General features: G+C 38.0%; 1 long non-coding RNA gene across 2 annotated transcripts in view; it reads left to right on the forward strand.

The window, feature by feature from the left end:
* Positions 1–14,959: 14,959 nt before the first annotated feature.
* LOC147379449 (uncharacterized) overlaps positions 14,960–22,419 on the forward strand; it is a 196,484-nt gene continuing 189,024 nt past the window's right edge. Inside the window, exon 1 of one of the 2 annotated variants that reach the window (XR_015133158.1) lies at positions 14,960–15,415. This is a non-coding gene — a long non-coding RNA (uncharacterized LOC147379449). The remainder of the gene's footprint in view (positions 15,416–22,419) is intronic. The other variant, XR_015133152.1, reaches the window with a different exon arrangement.

Genomic DNA, 22,419 nt, shown 5'->3' on the forward strand with positions numbered 1-22,419 from the left:
TTTATCAAACGGATACATTAAAATATCAAGTAATGCTTTCTTAACATTAAGTTTCATTCTCCAGGCTTACAGTTATTTTAGCTGTTTCTTTTAGTATTACCTCCACATATTTGATATCTAGTTAGTAACTATTTTCTGTTTCAATGAAGGTTTAATTCACCTATATAACTACCTATTCCTCTTCCATTTTCCTGTTTTAATTATACTTTGTTTATTTATTTTAATGTTTACTCAATATTATGATATGTAAATTAATAGCTGGAAGACTTAAGACTGTAATCATCTCTTCTCCCCTTTCTTCTTTTCTTCTTTTGAGGTTATAATTGTTTTTCTTTTTTTTTAATCAGAGAGTATGTTTTTTAAAAATTTATTTTAATTGGAGGCTAATTACTTTACAATATTGTAGTGATTTTTGCCATACATTGACATGAATCAGCCATGGGTGTACATGTGTTCCCCATCCTGAACACTCTTCTACCTCCCTCCCCATCCTATCCCTCAGGGTCATCCCAGTGCACCAGTCCTGAACACCCTGTCTCATGCATCAAACCTGGATAGTGATCTGTTTCACATATGATAATATACATATTTCAATGCTATTCTCTCAAATCATCCCACCCTCACATTCTCCCACAGAGTCCAAAAGACTTTTATACGTTGGTGTCTCTTTTGCTGTCTTGCATATAGGGTCATTGTTACCATCTTTCTAAATTCTATATATATGCATTAGTATACTGTATTGGTGTTTTTCTTTCTGGCTTACTTCACTCTGTATAATAAGCTCCAGTTTCATCCACCTCATTAGAACTGATTCAAATGTATTCTTTTTAATGGCTGAGTAATATTCCATTGTGATTATTTTTCTTTTCAAAACTTCTTATAATACCAAACACTTGCCTAGTCTTTTTTTTTATCAACCTGGTAATGTTTTAAGTGTTTCACATATATTTGCTCAATTTATCCTCATAAGAATCTTATAGACACTATTATCATTATTTTATAAACAGGGAAACTGAAGACCAGAGAAGATGAGTCAATTGTAAAAGGCCACACAGTTTATAATGAGGGATGGAGCTAGGATTTGGACCCAGACAGTGTGATTTCAGAGTCATACTGCTACTGCTACTGCTAAGTCACTTCAGTTGTGTCCGACTCTGTGTGTCCCCATAGACGGCAGCCCACCAGGCTTCCCCATCCCTGGGATTCTCCAGGCAAGAACACTGGAATGGGTTGCCATTTCCTTCTCCAATGCATGAAAGTGAAAAGTGTAAGTGAAGTCATTCAGTTGTGTCCGACCCTTAGCGACCCTATGGACTGCAGCCTACCAGGCTCCTCTGTCCATGGGATTTTCCAGGCAAGAGTACTAGAGTGGGGTGCCATTGCCTTCTCCACAGAGTCATACTACTAAACACAATATAAGCTTCTTGTTACATTTAGTTTTGCAAAATCTCAATAATATGAGAAATATCTATCATTTATTTCCCATCAGGAAAAATTGCCTCCCAGAGTTTATTTTACTTCATTTTATTTTATTTAGTATTAGAAAATGAAAGAAGATAAAGACTATTAAAGCATGTTTCCAAGTGACTGGCAAATGAGCATTATCATTTGCACCTGTTACTGTTCCAGAAATGTCATCTGATCAGGAATCTAATGACATGAGGAATAGTAGAAAGCTTGTTTTAGGTTAAAGGAGAAACTTAGGAAACTGCCTCAAGGAGACTTTCCTCATCAATCCAATCTCCTCAGTTTTCTCAGTCAGCCCTAGAACCTTCCTTTATTTCCTGTGTTTTGTTGATAGCTGAGGTCTCAATTTAATCTTGATGAATTTTTTTAAAGTAATGATTTTTATTGTCTCATAGTTTCAGTTTCCTATGCACTTTCTGGTTTCTGGCTGTGACACAGCTGCCCATCTGGTTAATTTTTTCTGTGTGGTCTTCGTTTCAGATCTGTCTGCTTTTCTGTCTTCCCCTCCCTGTTGAGTCTCAGCATCCTTTCTCCACACAAAAGCGGAAGGAAGGCCACCTGCTGTCAGACAGTCAACCATCCTTAACCTGCAGGCTCTCTCTGTTCTGCTCCCTCCAGGTGGTTATCCTCAGCAACGCGTGATGGACTTAGCATGAGGGTTCAGGTATCAGCCATTACGTTCTCAATTTCTGGTACTTTCATTTGAATAAACTTTAAAAAACATGCTTAGATTAATCTTACTGTCAAGAATAAATGACAGGCTTGGCTTTATGGTGTAGGAAGTTGGGAGAGCTATTTGCCCTAATTTAATCAATTCTTTTCCATAGTAGAAACTTATAAATTGAACCTCTGGGTTAAAATTGTAGTGGTTGCTATAATACAAAAAGGAATCTCATCAGATCTCACAAACCCAATGTTATTCCATATTAAAATTTGATATAAACTCTTTTCTCACTTTTGTTTTTGTCATATAGTAAATATTCCTTTCTTTGGTTCCCACCTTCTCAAATACTAGATGCTCTTGATTTCAGGTTCTCGGAGGGCTGTTAAAATGCAGGTCTCCCTTGGATAGACCTGTGTGGGCAGGCCACTCAGAATGGCTGTTCTCTTGCTCTCTGTACCTCCCCTACTCAACTGGGCCCTTTTCACTCATATAAATATTCAGTATTCTTAATTATAGGGCTTAGTCAGTCTCTGGTCACTGACAAGCCTTCCTGACCTCCGTTTCTCCTGTAAGTGGTACCCTCCTCCCCTGAGTAGCAAAGACTGGTGCCATGTCCTGACGGCAGTACACAGTGGTGTGTCCTCCGGTGCCCTTTGTGTAAGACCCCTGTCCCATAAGCATTGACGTCTCTGTCACTGTCTCTGGGTTATTTCTTCCATCTTGAGACTGGGAAACTACAAGGCTTACAGGCTTGCAGGGTATATTCCAACAAAGTCCATAAAGCAAATAAGAAGCAAAAGGAGCTGGAGTCATAGTGAAGTTATCATGACAGGTGGGGGCAGGGGCAAGATAGAGGCAGGGAATTAACAGGTACAAACTATTGTATATAAAATAAACATGCTACCAGGATATATCATATGGCATAGGGAATACAGCCAATATTTTATAATAACCATAAATGGAGCTTAATCTATAAAAAATTGAATCACTTGCACTGTACAACTGAACCTGATGTAATATTGTAAATCAACTGTACCTCAATTTTTAAAAAGTCACAGGTATTAAATAGGTGCATGAAAAATCCAGTCAAGCTTCAGACAAATGTTGAGATCATAGGAATCTAATCCAGAGAATAAGAATGTGTTGCAACTTCAGATATGCCATAAAAAAAGGATGCCAGTAATTTCTAGGGCCATCTACTCACCAAGGATTGAATTACTAAGAATCATCCAGCCTTTGGGAAATGGGTAAAAAGAGTAAGATGAGAGAACACCGCCACCCCCCTCAGAGGGCTGGAGACAACAAGACTCTCTTATCCCAAATTCAGAGTGACCTGTTGAAGAGTGCGAGCTAGGGAATAGTGGTTTAAGATGCAGATGCAAGGGAGACAGTAAAACAACAGGACCTACCCAAAGGACTATAGCATGGGGGTCAGCTGTGGCCTTATTTCTCCATGAACTATTTAGAAAAGTTATCACTTGATATAGTTAGTAAAGCTTTTAGCCTGTTGACAGTATTTTGATTATAATAAAGTATGCATACATAAGGGCTTCCCTTATAGTTCAGTTGGTAAAGAATCCGCCTGCAATGCAGGAGACCCTGGTTCAGTTGCTGGGTTGGGAAGATCTGCTGGAGAAGGGATGGGGTACCCACTCCAGCATTGTTGGGCTTCCCTTGTGGTTCAGCGGGTAAAGAATCCGCCCGCAATACGGGAGACCTGGGTTCGATACCTGGGTTGGGAAGATCCCCTGGAGAAGGGAAAGGCTACCCACTCCAGTATTCTGGCCTGGAGAATTCCATGGACTATAAAGTCCATGGGATCACAAAGAGTCGGAAACGACTGATTGACTTTCACTTTCACTTTTCATGCATACATAAAATTTACCATTTTAAACATTTAAGTTCGGTGATATTAAGCACATTCACATTGTTTATACAAGCAATCTCCAGAGATTGCTTTTTTTAATCTTGCAAAACTGAAACTCTATAAAACTCATTAAACTACTCCCGGTTCCTCCTTTGCCCCAGTCCTGGAAACTACCATCTACTTTCTGTGTTTACCAAATTCTAGGCATTTCATATAAGTGAAATAGTATTTCACTTAGCTTAATGTCTTCAAGGTCATCCATGTTGCAGCGTGGGTCAGAAATTTCTTACTTTTTAAAGCTGAATAGTATCCCATTGTATGTATATGTCACATCTTGTTTACCCATTCATCTATCTATGGACACTTTAGTTGCTTCCACATTTTTACTTTTATGAATGAATAATCCTGCTGTGAACACTGTTATACAGATATTTGTTCAAGTCCCTGCTTTAATTTCTTTTGGGCATATATACAGAAGTAGAATTGCTGGATCATAAGGTGATTCTGTTGATTTTTTGGTAGAATCACCACAGTATCTTTCACAATGACTGCAGAATTTTATAATCCCACCATTGATGCACAAAGTTTCTAGTGTCTCCACGTTCTTTCTAACATTTGTTTATTCATGTATTTCCTGCTTAGTAACTTAATAACATCCATCCTAATGGTTAGGTATCATATTGTCTCATTGTGGTTTTGCTGACCTGATGACTCTTAGAGCTAAGATTATAAGATGTTGCCAAAGACCTCTTCTGCTATGGCAATCTTCTTAAATATTGTCAGAAATTATATATATATTATATAAAATATCAGTATAATAAATGGGCAGTAAAAATATGCTAGAACCACAGATCTATTATTTCCAAGACAGAGGAGATGCAGCTAGCCCAGGGTTTGAGTTGCCGATTATTTTTGGAACTGATAATGTGAATGACACTGGTCAATTAAAAAAAAAAAAAAAAGTCTTTTGTCTTCTGCTTGTTCACAATGGGGTTGCATTATGAGCTTAAACTGCACAATTCTGCTCTTAGATACTATCTCATACTGTCTTCTAAATGTTTAATGTCAAATTTTATTGCTTCTATTAAAATTTAGGCTCTTTGAGATCAGAGGCCTGTGTCATGATTCTTCATGCTTCATAGAATAGATATTGCTGAAGAGAAAATGTTAAATGTAGTCTTTGCATTGTGGTAGCTATATTATTACAAAATGAGCTGTTTTTTTAACATTAAAAATTAAAAGTGATAACAAAATTGAAAGAGAACTCACACTCTTGGTGATCCTGTCAGAATACTTTTTACAGGAAGCTTGCAGAAGAGGGTATATAGAACTAAAAGGAATTCCTTATTATTTAGTGAGCTGTGGTATTGTAGTTCTTTGGGCTAAAAGCAGTATCTATCTGTACTTCATGGGTTTTTACTTTATCCTTTATCCTTGATGAGTTTTTACTTTATTAGTGACTTGATCAATTGTTGCCCATTTCTAGTCTTTATTTTATTGTTTTAGTAACCTGGATCCTATATTCATCTCTCATACATACATTTTTTTTTCAGGTTGATTTTGGGGGAGAAGATCCCCAAATCTATGCTGTTTCACAATGGTGTCAGGAACCCAGGGCCATCCCTACACATTATACATACATACATACATACATATATATATATATATATATTTTTTTTTTTTTTTTTTTTTTTTTGCTGGAAGGCCTGATTCCCATCATTAGTCTTCTCCTTCCCTCTTTCCTTTTCTTCTTTCTCCTCTTTCTGGGTGTTCAAAGAGTTGTTCTGTTTAATTTTCTATAAGAAATTATATAGCTTTTTTATTTAAAAAACTTTATCTTGATATATTCATAGGATAGAATTTCATTTATAGGTAAATTTAGGAAGAACTGAAAAAGATTTGTTCAATTGTAGGTGTTCATAATATTTCTAAAATGTCTAATAAATTTCTATGTATTTCTTGGTGACTTTAAGGTATTTTGTTATTATTTGTTGTTATTGCCATTGAAAGTAGTACAAGTTCTCTCTTCCTTCTAAATATAAAAGTTGTTTATTTCTTCATATTAAATTTGTATTCCATAATCTCACTGAATTATCTTGCTCTCAGTAATTTTTACACTTGCTTTTCAGGAGTTTTCAGGTATTTCCTCAATAAATAGTGACATCTTTAACACCTTTGCAATTTTAGACATCATATTTCATTCTCTGTGTGCAATGGCTAATACCTCTAGGACAGTGTTAAATAATGGTAGTGTTTGTGGCCTTTCTTGTCTTTTTCCTAATTTTAGTAAGAATGATGTTATTATCTTTTCCATGAAACATACTGAGTTTGAAGGTTTATGGAAGTTTTTTCTGTTCCTATTTTATAACTTGCTTCAAAATAAAAATGGTTGTTGAGTTTATCAAGTGTCTTTTCAGCATTTATGTAAACAGTCTTATGTGTATATGTATGTGTGTAAATATACACATATATGTTATATCAGTTCAGTTCAGTCGCTCAGTAGTGTCCGACTATTTGTGACCCCATGATTCGCAGCACACCAGGCCTCCCTGTCCATCACCAACTCCCGGAGTTCACTCAGACTCACGTCCATCGAGTCAGTGATGCCATCCAGCCATCTCATCCTCTGTTATCCCCTTCTCCTCCTGCCCCCAATCCCTCCCAGCATCAGAGTCTTTTCCAGTGAGTCAACTCTTCGCATGAGGTGGCCAAAATACTGGAGTTTCAGCTTTAGCATCAGTCCTTCCAAAGAAATCCCAGGGCTGATCTCCTTCAGAATGGACTGGTTGGATCTCCTTGCAGTCCAAGGGACTCCCAAGAGTCTTCTTCAATATCACAGTCCAAAAGCCTCAATTCTTCAGCACTCAGCTTTCTTCACAGTCCAACTCTCACATCCATACATGACCACTGGAGAAACCATAGCCTTTACTAGACAGAACTTTGTTGGCAAAGTAATGTCCCTGCTTTTCAATATGCTATCTAGGTGGGTCATAACTTCTCTTCCAAGAAGTAAGAATCTTTTAATTTCATGGCTGCAATCACCACCTGCATTGATTTTGGAGCCCAAAAAATAAAGTCTGACACTGTTTCCACTGTTTCTTCATCTATTTCCCATGAAGTGATGGGCCCAGATGCCATGATCTTCGTTTTCTGAATGTTGAGTTTTAAGCCAACTTTTTCACTCTCCTCTTTCACCTTCATCAAGAGGCTTTTGAGTTCCTCTTCACTTTCTGCCATAAGGGTGGTGTCATCCGCATATCTGAGGTTATTGATATTTCTCCTGGCAGTTTTGATTCCAGCTTGTGCTTCTTCCAGCCCAGCGTTTCTCATGCTGTACTCTGCATATAAGTTAAATAAGCAGGGTGACAATATACAGCTTTGATGTACTCCTTTTCCTATTTGGAACCAGTCTGTTGTTCCATGTCCAGTTCTAACTGTTGCTTCCTGACCTGCATACAAATTTCTCAAGAGGCAGGTCATATATATATGTGTTTATATTCATATATGTTTATGTAATTTTTCCCAAGGGAGCTACACTTGAATGTGCATGAACACTTTATCTTCGTGTAAATACATTCATATTTACATTTTATTAAAAAATTTTTTCTCTTAGAATGTTTCTATTACCTCTATATCTACCTGCATTATCTCTTTGACCTCAATGTGCTATATTTTCATCTTATGTTTAAATTTTTGTTTCATGGTATCTAAGTATTTTGCTAAGGCCAAAAAGCTGAGGCTTTCATGATTTATTTCCTAAAATAAATCACATTTGGTTATTTTCTTTATATGTATTAAATACAGTATATTCTTTATTTAATGCTATACATTACTATATGTTTTATAGTTTCTAAAAATATTTCATGTTATTTTCTTTTGTTTTGCTTTTAATTAAGGAGAAGGCAATGGCACCCCACTCCAGTACTCTTGCCTGGAAAATCCCATGGATGGAAGAGCCTGGTAGGCTGCAGTCCATGGGGTCGCTGAGGGTCGGACACGACTGAGCGACTTCACTTTCACTTTTCACTTTCCTGCACTGGAGAAGGAAATGGCAACGCACTCCAGTGTTCTTGCCTGGAGAATCCCAGGGACGGGGGAGCCTGGTGGGCTGCCGTCTATGGGGTCGCACAGAGTCGGACACGACCGAAGTGACAGTAGCAAACCTTGCAAAAGAATCTCTTATTCAGAGCTTTTATTTACATCCAAATTGGGGAGGATGATTGCCCTTGTATCTTAGGATCTTATTCTCAGATCTTAAGCTGTTTAGTTTTTGATTGTTGACACAGTAGATCTGAGAAGAAATGTATTTGATTCTGTGGAAAATACCATTAGGTGAATTAATTGCCTAATTTGGCAGATTTCCTATTGAGGATGAAGTAGAGCTCAAGATTTTACCCTTTGTCCTGAAAGGTATTACAGAACAGAGTTTCTTGCTACTTTTGTTTAGTTCCTTGCAATTATTCAGATTGATCCCCCTTTTAATAATCCTCTCATCACTTTAATCAGACTAGCTATGCCTGGGAAAATTCCTATGCTCAAGTTACAAGGTTCAGAAAATATGAATCTTAGTGCTAGAATACACTAAGTTCTTAATAAATGATAACTATTATTTGTAGTAATGTATTTTACCAAAGTACTTATTCAATTCTTGATTACATTCCAATCCCAGATTGAATTATTGTTTTATATTTTATTGATGATTACAGAAGTCATAAGATCTTTTTGTTGTTATTCTAGTTCTAAGGTTTGTTTGCTTTTACTCAAAATTACCTTTCCTTAGCATCCTGGTTTTTGTCATCTTTGGATTCTGATTTGACTTACTATATTTACTCATCCATTATTTATGTTCTGTTTTTTTTTCCATTGATCACAGTGCTCTCCAGCTGGCTACAATAAAGTGGCCTCACTTTCCTCAGTGAACTATATTAACTAAATATAGTTAATAATAAATAGATACAGCTATTCCCCTCTCTCCCCATTCTCCATATTCTTAGACTTCAGAAGTCCTCTTCAACTTTGCATAATAAGTACTAACAACTTGCATCATATCTTTACCCTGATGCAAATAATTTCATCCTTTTGGATGATTTTATCCAAGTTCTATATAAACAGTACTGTGTGTATTGATGAGAACCCACTTTTGTTTCAGTGGGGACTTTGGTGCCTTCAGAGGTTTCAGAGCTAGAAAATGTCATAAATCCCAGCACCGCACTATCATTTTGCAAATATTAGCCCTGAAATAGTGAATCATTCAGTTATACTAAGTGACCTACATAAAGACTGCTAGGTTTATATAAATTTGAGGAATTTCTGAAGTTGAAATTCAAAATTCTTGAAGTTTAAATACTCAAAGTCCAGTTTTGCTATTATCATCTAGATTATAACATTCAAAGTTGTTAAATATGCAAAGTTGTTAGTTAAAGTTACCACAAAAATTGTGTTCTTGCAAGAATTATATACATGCAGATACATACATATATATTTTCCATAGGAATTTCACACACATTCACACACTCAGATGTAGGACAAAAGAGGGAAATCTAGTCAACAATGAAAATGACTCATTATTGCTTAAGTTTCTCTTTGTACTTGTGTGATTTTAAATAAACCACACTTCATTCTCCTATACTTTTTCACCCCTTTCCCAATGATAATTATATAGTAGCTTAATTTTATTTCACTAATGTTACAATTTTAACTGGATAGGTAATCTCATTCTAAATACTTTCCAAGTAAATGTTTTGGCATAAAATGATTGATATGCAGCAATCACTTTAAATTTATTTTCAGTTATCACATGACTTTTAACACTTCACGTACAGTTAATTGAGGCCTTAAAATGATTTTCAGAAAAATACAGTTTTAAAGAACTCTTTTTAAAAAAACTTCCCACTCAGCACATTTGCATAGTGAGCACCTCTAAAGAAATTTACAAATGTTTCAGTCTTTTCTAACATCATTATAAGTGACTTGATGACAAGTGCAAATTTTCCTCCTTGTTCTTTGGGAAGTACCAATCAGATGTGCGTGGATTTGAGCGACATCTCTTTTAAGGAAGAACAAAAGAAACTGGCAGCTCAAATAATCCTAAAATCCTGACTTGTTATTGTCACAATGATTGCCTAAGCTTTAAAAAAGAAAGTCCCCATTAATGGCACAATGTAAATAATTGTGTAGGCTCTGAGATGATTAGTTAGCAAGGTGGAAGAATTATCTTGTCAAAAATAAAGTATTTTAAAATATCTGAAAAAGGGACTCCTATTAATGAAAGCCATCTAGATTGACTATGCCCAGAATAATAACTAAATATAGAATTCTGTATTTTTCAAGAAAATGCTCATAAAGAAAATCTTAAAGTTGTTCTCCATGTGTCTTATTCTTCAGTTCACTATAAAATGCCATTCTAGCACTTGAGCTGCATGAAACTTGAATTACCACATCTTGTGAGTGTGTGCTTAGTTACTCAGTCATGTCCAACTCTTTATGACCCTTTGACTGTAGTCTACCAGGACATCTTGATGTCTTACTAATTCCTGCAAAAACAAGTCCTATTTTATTTTTTATGGGTCACTTATATCATTATTATTGTCATTGGTATGGTAGACTAATTGTTGATCACTTATCCTCTGCTAGTCATTGTTCTGAGTCTTTTACATTTTTAAGTCTCATTCGTTTCTCACATGAAATGACTACTATTCTTATGCTCAATTTATAGATGTGAAAATTATGTTTGAGAATTTAAGTAACTTGGTCAAAGTCACTTAACTAATATGGGGCAAAAATAGGATTTGAATACAAGTCAACGTTCATTAACTTCCAAAATGTTTCAAAAAGATAACTTTGTGAATTACTATTTTTTGTATAATATCTGAAAACACAAAATTAAATGGTTACATAACATTGTATCATTTAGACGTACATTTTCTTAATCATTTTGAAGTTTTTCATAGATGTTTCTAGAAACAGTATTTACTGGTTAAAAGAAATCAACTTTTTAAAAGATTTTTGATAAATATTACCAGTCTGTTTATAGAAGTTTATACTCGTACCAGCAGTATGTGAAAATATTATTTTTATTTCTGTCGGGCCCATAATAAGTATTTTTTATAGTTTGGCTCACTTGAAAGGCAATACATTTCTCTTTTCTTGATGGATATTCTTTGAAGCAGAATACTATATATGAAACAAAAATAAAAACATTAATTTTTGGCAATTAACAAAACTCTCAATATAGAATTCTCTTATCAATACTTATTAGTTCAGTCTTTAGTGAGTTCATTCCATTTATTAGAAACTCTGCAAAGTTATCAAGTTCAAGATGAAGACCCACTTTGGTGCTTCGGGAAGTTTGAAGAAAGCTCTATGGTAGCAGTGATGACACTGCATCATGAGTTGTAGGATAGGAATGGAAAGTTACTTTTGAGCCCTGAAGAGCTTTTCATTCTGTCCTGTGTGGTCTTAAAGAACTTTCTGGAAATCACATTTGCACTTCATCTTGATGGATGAATAGAGATTTGCAAAGTAGAATATTTTAGGACATACACAGAGAAAAACCAGAGTAAAGAGATGTGAAACAAAAGGAATGATAAAAAGAAAATAAGTTTTTATTAGAGCCATTGAGAGAACGTAGTTGTTAGAACAAACTACAAGTGATGAAACAGGAAAGATTGTAACAAGGCATAAAGAGTCGTCTTTTTGTGTGTTAGGATGAAATGTTAATAAATGAAATCACTATTTAATTGTAATAAACTACTTCAGCCTTGACAAGCTGCTTTAAAAAGTATGTTTATAATTAGGAATTCAAGATCTGGTTATTTCTTTTAATTACTCCAATTTTGTAGCAAATTATTTTTAAATATCCTGATGATTATAATTGGTACCTTCTAAAGAATGATTTAAAATCTTCTAATAGCCACAATTGTCTCCTCTAATTTCATGTCTCACAACTCCTCAAATATGTTCAACTATTTGTCCAGACAAACCACCTCTGTAATGTCTCTAACAAACGTTATGCTCGGTTTGACTCTAACCATTTCACTTTTTATTCTCCCGGGAAATGAGCTCACTCTGCTCTCCTCTCAACTCTTCACATTTAAGATAGCCACTAAAAATACACTTAATTAAAAATAAACTTAAAGAGTAAACTTAACTAAGAATAAACTTAATACTTGTTCTTTCATAAGTCTTCCAACCTCTACTGGAAACAATTTTATAGCACCATATTCTTGATGGCCCATCTTTTTGTTTTCTGCATTGTCTTTTTTCTTCTCTGATTTTATAATTCATAAAATCAAGCTTTCAGGGGTTTATACATCATCTCATTTTTACAGACAAAATTAGACTAAGAAACTTCCTAAAGATCTCCTAATGACTACTTTGTGCATTTTTGTTGTTGTTCATTCAGTTTTAAAGTAATTATTGTGTCCAAAGGCATTTTCCAGGTACTGAAGATCAGAAGTGAACATGGTTCAGGTTGTTTAGAAGGTGTTTAGAGTCTAATGGGGAAGCTAGATATTGAAACAAATTTGGGGGTTATGTATATGATAAAGTCACAATGGTGGAAAATAGAAACTCATCCATTGTGGGTTGATATGGGGATTTAGGTAGTGAAATTCAGTAAACACTTTATAGAAAGGAGTAATGTGTATATGTTTGTGAGGAATGTGATGTTTTACATTTGTATTTCTGGAGAGGAGTAGTGTACTTTAAAGAGCAGAGAAGACACATTAGGGAGATTCAGATGCTGTGGTATAGTTGAATATTAATGTTAGGAATAAGGGAAGCATGAAGATGGGACTAATAAGGTTGACTAGGGCCTGAAGTCTTGCAACAGAGTTTGGTGCCGAGGACCAGCCCCGGCTGATCCAGGGTATTCGAAGGCGAAGATCAGGATACAATAGCTTCAATTAGATATTAATTAAAGATATAAAGAGTAATAGAATAAGGATAGCTCAGTAGGAAAATTCAGTGGAGAAAAGAGGCTGAGTAGCTTGGTTTACGCGGGAGACCAATAAAACTTCAAGACAAGAAGTTTGCACCACTTACGTAGGCCGCAGGCGTCCTTCCGTTCTCCCGAAGGAGAGGAGACACTGAGGCCTCCCCGGTCGGATCTTAGAAGCCCAGGCATAATTAGTAAGCATGGTGGGTTCCGCGCTCCAGATGGAGACTCAACCAGAGTGAGAGAGAGAGCAACATGGGGAGACCAGTATTTCGAGAAACTGATCCCAATTCTTTATTTTCCAGAGTCTGTTTTTATACACTAAGATGTTATACAAAAGTCATGTGGGGTCAGCAGTCCTGACTTTTATCAAAGTCAGGTGCTTCATACAAATGTATACAGAGGTCTTAGGGGTGTTACATCATCTTCTGGCCAGGGGGGCCTGCTGACAATTTACGACCCTCTCCTTGTGACAGCGGTCAGTCAATCAGGACACTTATTTCTCCAGGGCTGATTATTCTCAAAACAGACGCCACCCAAATAAAGTTACATTCCTACAGGGTGAGGGTGTAGTGGGTTTTAGTTAAGGAAAGAATTTACTTAGCCTAAGGTCTAACGTGATTAATATCAAAGGTTAATTCTATATATTCATTAATGTGTGTAAGGGCAGGGGATATGGAGACTTAGCAACAAACATTGGCTCAACAAATGAAAAACCCTTCACCAATACAATTTCTAATCAGCCCATTATACTTATACTAATAGTTTTCTAACTTTTCTAAGGAACCTGTTTTTAGAAGGTTTAAAGCATCTCGTGCCTCTCACGGTTGGGAGGCTGTGAGCAATCACATGTGGCCGGACAAGCCTGTCAGGCAGGCTAGAGAACCTTCAGAGGAGTTTGTAGGTTAAAACAGTCTTATCACACCCAGGAATTATTATTAACTGGAGCTCTAGGTTAACTCCTTCTCCCAAAGAGGTCGTGGGGGACAGCCCCCCGTAAAGTCAGAGGTGTAGGTAAGAGCACAAAGTAGTAAAGTAGGCAGGCTCTGGTTATGGGGGTAGATGCTCGAGGATTTCCAGGGGGACTCCTGAGGGTCAATCCTGCCTTTGCGTATGTAGAGCCTCCTTCCTCATGACCTTTGTCACGGGCGAAGTACCTCACTCTGGCCCCCAACAGTTTGGCATTTATCTTGCACTTGAAGGGGCATTTGTGAATGATTTAATCAGTAAAGTACCAGGGTCACATTTGTGTATTCAAAATATTACCATTGTGGAATGGTGGAAAATGAATAGAAGACAGAAGAAACAAAAGGCACAGTATAAAATTAGGGATCTGTTTTAGTAGTCCAAGAAGGGCCTTATGATTAGTAGCAGGAAGAGAAAGAAGGATGAAAGTATTTTTTAGGTGTAATAGACAATATTTTGTGACTGATTGGGTACAACAAGTAAAGGAAGAGAGGAACCAAAAGATGGTTCAGTGTTCCCCCTTATCTGCTAAGGATATGTTCTAAGACACTCTGTGAACACCTGAAACCACAGAGACTACTGAAGCCCTATATAGTAAGTATGAATGAATTCCATTCAGTAAAGAATCTGCCTGCAATGCAGGAGACCTGGGTTCTATTCCTGGGTTCAGAAGATACCCTGCAGAAGAAAATGGAAGTCCATTCCAATATTTTTCCTGGAAAATCCCATGGACAGAAGAACCTGGTAGGCTAGAGTCCATGGGGTCACAAAGAATCAGACATGACTTGGCGACTAAACCACCACCACAGAGTGAATTCTTCGAAGTCCAGTTTGTTAATAAGTCCAATGAAGTAAGCCTAGGTATCCAACTAGAATAATCAATTTTATAGTACTATTAGGTGATTAGAATAGGAAAATGGAGTCCAAAATGGCAGTGGCTAAAAAACAAAGAAAGGAAAAAGCCCACAAAAATGGAACAAAGGAAAATCTGAGGAGCGGAGTGAGAACCTCAGGTGAAACAAACAGCCCTCCTGGCTAGCCCAAATTACATAGGGCAGGCTCAGGTGGAGGAGAAAAAACATAAGAAGAGGAGCCAAGATTGGGCCTCTCTCTTCTTTTGGGTGGGCCTGCCCTCAAGCCTTGAGGATGTGTTTTCCTTTGCTTTCCAAATAAAACTGAACTGTAACCAAGCTGTAATGCCAGTATGCCATTTCAAATCTTTGCTGCAGCAAGATAGAACCAAGGAAATTACACACTCCCCGGACATATCTGGTTCTGAGTCTCAGATTTAACCTGGCTGAAACAACCTCAGCTTGACCCCAGCAAGGTAGAGACCAAGAACAGCAGAAGCCCAACTTGGTAAAAGCTCACGTGGTGGAAGCTGAATGTGAAGGAAACCCAGCTCAGTGGAAGTGACAAGAAGCCTACCATGCTGGAAAGTGGGACAGCAAGACCAAACTCAGCAGAAATCTCACACAGCTCAGTCTCAGATTCCAGAAGACCTCCAGTTAAGGTAGGAGGTCCTCACCCCTATGGCTGAAAGAACACATGGCTAACATAATTTTAATTTCTTTACAATCTCTCGTTTCTTGTTTCCTTGAACCCCGTGTGAAAATGCAAGCAGCAGTGGGTGCTATTGAGGAACTTTGGCAGGGACTACTCCCCAGTGTGTCCTAAAGGCTCCACTATCTGCTTTGCCTTAGTAGCTGTTGCCCAAGTAGGTGAGGGTTCAGTACAGTTCAGTTCAGTTCAGTTCAGTTGCTCAGTTGTGTCCAACTCCTTGCGACCCCATGAATCACAGCATGCCAGGCCTCCCTGTCCATCACCAACTCCCGGAGTTCTCTCAAACTCACGTCCATTGAGTCAGTGATGCCATCCAGCCATCTCATCCTCTGTTATCCCCTTCTCCTCCTGCCCCCAATCCCTCCCAGAATCAGAGTCTTTTCCAACGAGTCAACTCTTTGCATGAGGTGGTCAAAGTACTGGAGTTTCAGCTTTAGCATCATTCCTTCCAAGAACACCCAGGACTGATCTCCTTTAGAATGGACTGGTTGGATCTCATTGCAGTCCAAGGGACTCTCAAGAGTCTTCTCCAATACCACAGTCCAAAAGCATCAATTCTTCAGCACTCAGCTTTCTTCACAGTCCAACTATCATATCCATACATGACCACTGGAGAAACCATAGCCTGGACTAGACGGACCTTTGTTGGCAAAGTAATGTCTCTGCTTTTGAATATGCTATCTAGTTTGGTCATAACTTTCCTTCCAAGGAGTAAGCATCTTTTAATTTCATGGCTGCAGTCACCATCTGCAATGATTTTGGACCCCCCCCCTCCCCAAAAAAAAAGTCTGACACTTTAAGCGTCTTTTAATTTCAAGGTTGTTCCCAATTCATCACTCACCTTTGAAAGTAAAAAGTGAAAGTTGCTCAGTCATGTCTGACTCTTTTTGACTCCATGAATTATAAATTCCATGGAATTCTCTAAGCCAGAATACTGGAATGGGTAGCCTTTCCCTTCTCCAGGGGATCTTCCCAAGCTAGAGATCAAACCCAGGTCTCCCGCATTGCAGTCAGATTCTTTACCAGCTGAGCCACAAGGGGAGCCCTGCATAACAAAATGTGTGACGCAAGTAATATTTCTTGAAAATCGTTGTAAATCCCTGGTCCATAGATTGGATGAGCAGCATAGTATTCAGTGGCAGATGCACTACTTCGACATTGAGATGAAAGTTGTCCATGGATAGGGGATAGCCTGGAGTATTATCAAGTAGCAGAAGAATGTTGAATGTGAAGTTCTTCTTTAAGCAATATTTCTTTACCTCTAGGATAAAGTGGTAGAAAAACCAGTTCTGGGAAATAACCTTGTGTAACCCAGGCTTTGGGGTTATACTCCACACAATAGGAAGAGAGCCCTTGACTATATTTCTAAGGATTTTTGGGTTCTCTGTATGAGAACTCTCTAAATTAAGAGAGACTTCAGTTTCATATTGCTGGAAGCATTGCCACCAAGCAATAGAGTTAGCCTATCCTTTGCTACTTTATGGCCTGACATCAACTTTTCCTCCTTTGGTGTAACTTTGGCCTGGCATCCTCTTCCAGTACAGTCTTGTCTCATCCACATTAAAAACTTGCTTGGGTAAATAAGTGCCTTCATCAATAATTTCTTGAAGCATTTCAGGAAATTCCTGAGCAGCTGAAATATTTGCATCTGCTGCCTCACCACTTACATTTGTACTATGAAGGTTGGCTCTAGCCTTGAACCTATGAAACAAGCCATGGCTGGCATTAAAAGATGTAGCCTCTGATTCTTCACCAGGTTTCTTCAAGTCTTCCTAGACCATTTAGCTTTCTCTTCAGTCAGCATTAAGCTGAGTAGGACTTGATGCTGATGCTTATCCTGCATCTACACAGTGAGATGTTTCTCCATCTCCACCATCACTTTTCCATGCTTCTTTGATATTATTGTGCACATCATTGGCAAATCAGACTTCACATGTTCTGTGACTTTGTCTTTGTTCTTTAGAATTATGTTCATGGTTGAACAATTTATGTTATAAGAATGAGTAACATCTACCATCTTTTTGCCTTGCTCCACTCTCTCAATTGTTTTTACTTTTGTTTCCACTGTTATTGTTTGGCACTTAGCAGTACCAGCTACATCACTGTTGTTTTTATGCATGTTTCTGGATATCCTAGGCTTGAAATAAATAAGCTGTAATAATGTACTCTATACAGTACTGTACAGTATAAGTACACAAAACCACAACCACTTGTAGAGGATGCACACGTGACAATATATGTCAGACATGTGAACTAACTTATGTGATTGGCCTTGGGAATATAGCTTTATATCTTTGAAATTTCATAGCTTGAATGTTCATATGTAGGGGACTTACTGTATTTATTTTGCATTTTCCTACACAAACATACCTATGATAAAATTTATTTTATAAATCAGGCACAGTGAGAGAAGATCCAATTTGCCAGCATCACTGGTCTTATGCTTTGAGCCTACTATTAAGTAAAATAAGGGTTACTTGAATATAGGTCCTGAAATACCCAACAGTCAATCCGTTAACAGAGGCAGCTACTGAGTGACTAATAGGTGAGTGGCATATTCAGAGTAGATATGTTGGACAAAGAAATGAGTAAGGTGCCTGCATCAGTAAGGGACAGACTAAGTCCGACCAGGGAAGCAAAGCTTCGGTGGAAAGTCTGTCTTCACCCCCATGTAGAGCAGGCAGAGACACCCTCAGTGTAAAAAAGCCATGGCTATGGATGCCACTCTTTTCTCTTCTACAGATGGGAGCTAACAGTTCCAGAATCACTCTTTTACAATGAATTAAAAAAAAAAACTGGGACAAGTTTGATCTCCCAAATTTAAAAGACTCACCTGAACTTCTTCTGTGATACCAAATGGTCATGGTATCCTTTGGAAGACAGGGGACGCTGGCCTGTTGAAGGGTCACTTAATTATAATACTGTTTTACAACTAAAACTGGTTCTGTAGAAAACAAGGGAAATGGGTAGAAGTGACATAAGTGTTGCTCTTTATCTTTCCACAAGACATGCCAGACTTATGTCCTAAGGGTGCAGATTTGGTTATAAAACCTTTAGCTGCCTCCTGTCCTCTTACTTTGCCCCTGTGTCTGGGGCTCACAACTGAACAGGCTGAGAATCAGGGCACCCTTCCAGGAGGGGTTGCCTCAGTCTTGGTGGAAATTCAAACAGTACCAATTGCGGTTGAGACTATCAAGAGGATCCAAAAAGTACATAGAAGCCTTTACAGGACTAACTTGACTTTATGAATTTCCTTGGAAAAATGTAATGTATGTGTTGGGACAGACACCGACTCCTGACTCAAGAGCTCGAGTTTTGGTGGAAGCTACTACTTTTGGAGATGAATGGTTTGAATGTAAGACAAGGGGAAAGATGGAACATGAAATAGCCCTCCTCCCTACTGTGGAGCCAAGCAGTACCCATAACAGAGCCAATTTGCTGGATGCATTCTTGAAGGACTCAAATGAGCACATGCTAAGACTTAAGAATATGCTAAGTTGGCTGACATAGAACAGGGAGAGAAGGAAACACCAGGTAAATTCCTAGATAGACTACCAGAGGCTCTCCACAAGTTTATTAACATTGATCCCAAAAGTGCAGAGACAGAAATGACCTTAAAAGATAGATTTCTCACTCAGTTGGCTCTAGATATCCACCATAAGTTATGAAAACAGACATTTGGACCAAATCAGTCTTTAGAAAAACTGTTGCAGCTGGCTCAGATGGTATAGTATGGTAGAGAATATGAGGAAGAAAATAAGAGGCAAAAAAGAACCAGGCAAAAGACTGAAGCCCCAGCATGGCTGTTAGATCCATTCTGAAATAGCCTGAGAAAAAATGCCCAGAGGGACCCAGGTGAAGGGATGGGCTTGTTATTACTGTGGGAGGAGGGGACATCTCAAGGGGCATCTCGGGCATCCAAGCTGCCCCCGGCTACATGTCTGGTCTGCAGAGGACCACACTGGAGAAGAGACTTCTCTCTGAGGTTTAGGCCCCAGGGGTCAGACTCTCAGGACAATCAGGACTGAAGGTACCCAGGGGTCCCCATGCAAGCCCCTGTCTGAACAACACCTGAGGAATCCTGGGTTTTAACAACTGTGGGGCCAATCAGCTGATTTTCTTTTGGACACTGGGACAACTTTCTATGTGCTTACTGAAGCCCCTGGCCTGCTTTCCTCCTGATCCACTACCGTAATGAGACTGTCTGGATGAGCCAAATGCTATTATTTCAGTCATCCTTTAAGCCGCAAATGGGACTCTGAACTGTTTTCTCACGAGTTTCTAACCATGCCACAGTCTCCCTCACCCCTTCTGGGGAGGGATATACTGAACAAAGTTCAGGCCTCTGTTTTCATGAATATGGAACCCACTTTTTAAGTGAACAAAATATAAATCCTAGTGTGTGGGCTGATGGAAAACTGTGGATTTAGCGCAAAACGCTGTACCTGTTGCTATCAAGCTCAAAGACCCTCACCTATTTTCACATCAAAAGCAGTATCCACTGAACACGATGGTTAAAGAATGGGCAAAATCTTCCTGCACTGACTTTTTATGATGTAAGTGGGATTTTAAACTCCAAAGTTCAGAACAACAATGCTCCATCTTTAAAGCTACTGAAACTCAAGGGGGTGTAGAAAGCTCTAGGAATATAATATCACTTACATTGTTCCTAGAGACTCCAATTCTCAGGAAAGTGGAAAAGGCTAATGACATTTTTAAGAGGCATCTGTGTAAACTAACTCAGGACACACAAGACAGTTGGCTTAAAGTTTTACCCATACCTTTAATGAGGGCTCTAACTGCTCACCAAAATGGGATTATTTCAATGACAGACCGTTTCTGTGCACAGATATTGTCACAGATCAGGAAGCCTTAGCGTTAACTATGTGACTCAGCTTTCAGCTTTTCAACCTTCTTATCAATTGAAGACTACCCATGGTGGGTTTCTCTGCTTCAAGGAAAATACTTTCTTCAATTCTGCGAATACCTTCACCAACAACAATCATGTGTGACACCTCTTCTTTATCTGATGACATCTAACAATCCTAAGATGAACTGGTATAACATACTGTACCCACACTATGAACATAATGTGACTTTCAATTTTGATTATGTTTTAATTTGGTTTAATGACTATTTTGCCTTACATCTATAACTGTGTAACTGGATTAGTTTCTAACTATCTGAAAGTTTTTAAGTTACAAGTGGTTGTCCAGGCTCCTACAAGTGCCACAGACTCCTCCAACTATTACTTGGGGCCCCTGGATTAGAAACACTTAACGTGGAGGTTAGGAAAATATGTTGCCTCAACAATTTAGGGACAATGCCTCTCAACAGCAGGAAGTAGTTGTGGAATGGAAACAATGCCCCTTTTCCTTGGCAACATAATTCTCCTAAAAAGAGGGGAATGAGAGAGTCAGTTCCTAGGTAGGTTGATTAAAGAGTCCAGGGTTCCCAAGGAGGAGAGAAGAGTCTGGAGTTCTCAAGGAGGAGAAAAGGACAAATTTTTTTTATTTCTTTAAGCCCAGAGCTGATGATTACACAACAGAACAGCTCATCTTGTTCAAGGATGTTTGTCCTTAATCTCTGTACCAATGATTTTATAGCAACAATGTATCCTGCTTGAGAACATGTCCCTCTTTCTTGAGAACCTTCTGACTAATTCTGTCATCTTAAAATGTATATTATAAGAATGGGTCTGGTAAGATCTTCCTATTGTTAGTTCTAATCCTGTTATCTTAAAATTTATATTGTGGGAGTGGGTCGGGAAGGCCTTTACAACTTTGAGATATTCTTTTTATTTATTATTAATAAACAATTGAAAATTATATAACTCCCTTGTTAAGACAAGCAAGGGGAGCACTCTCCATCCCTTTACTGATGTTTATGTCAGAAACTTTCTCTGTCCCTTTTTATACTTTAATAAAACTCTGCTACACAAAAGCTCTTGAGTGATCAAGCCTGGTCCTTGGTCCCAGAGCTAAATCATCTTCTTTGGAGATCACGAATCCAACATTGTTCACCATAAACTATCAGAAGAATGTAGATTTGGTTTTTAGAGTAGAAATGGATAAAATCACTCAGAAATTTGATCAAGAATGAAAAGCATAGCAGGTCAGGCACATACTCTTGAGGGACACTGTTGTCTCAGGACTCCCATTTCTTGTCATAAGTCCATCAATAAGTATCTCTGTCTTGACCTTTGAAATAAAACCTGTTACCAAGACATGTGTATCTGACAAATCAGAGACAACTTAAGACCTGTAAAGGGGGTAGATAGAGCAGAGACCCCAGGAATCCATGAACATTCTCAGTGAATCCAAATTTGCCTTTCTATAGTTACTTCACTGGGACTTAGAAACAGATGAAGTTCAAAACAAGATTAAGATGGATTGATGTAAAGCCCCCTAATAATAGCTTTTCCTTTTAAGAACTTCTCATATTTATGAAAGAAACTCATGGAGCTTGGCTACTTTTTGCTATTCCGTCTCTAGCTTCACAGATCTTGCTAGATAACAAGTTTCAAGCCTTAAAATCCTCTACCCATAAAAGGTGAGGTGAACCCTAACTCAGGCTAAAAAAGAGTAATGAAGAGGAAATTGAGACAGTGTGCCAAAACAGCTTCACACATGTCAAAGAGCTCATGTAATGTAAGAACTGAGAGAATTCATTTGCATTCACTAGTGGGCATTACAGGAGGAGTCTTAACTTCTGTGGATTGAGGATTGAATGTGTGGGATAGAATTAGAGAGCCTATATGGACATGAGAAGTGGAGTGGGAGGAGTTTAAAAAAAAAAAGCTGTTTTTACAGATTGTGCATATATAACCGTAGTTATGGGAATTAGTATTCTCACATTGGTTCCTGATCATGTTATCTTTCTACTTCTATTATAATATCCTCAATGTAATCATATAGCACATACTCTTCTTCTCCTTCTCTTTACTCCCTCCCT

Source organism: Bos grunniens, chromosome 1 (genome assembly GCF_055505025.1).
Source record: "Bos grunniens cultivar Pamir isolate PY7600 chromosome 1, Bosgru_T2T1.0, whole genome shotgun sequence".
Classification (NCBI taxonomy): domain Eukaryota; kingdom Metazoa; phylum Chordata; class Mammalia; order Artiodactyla; family Bovidae; genus Bos; species Bos grunniens.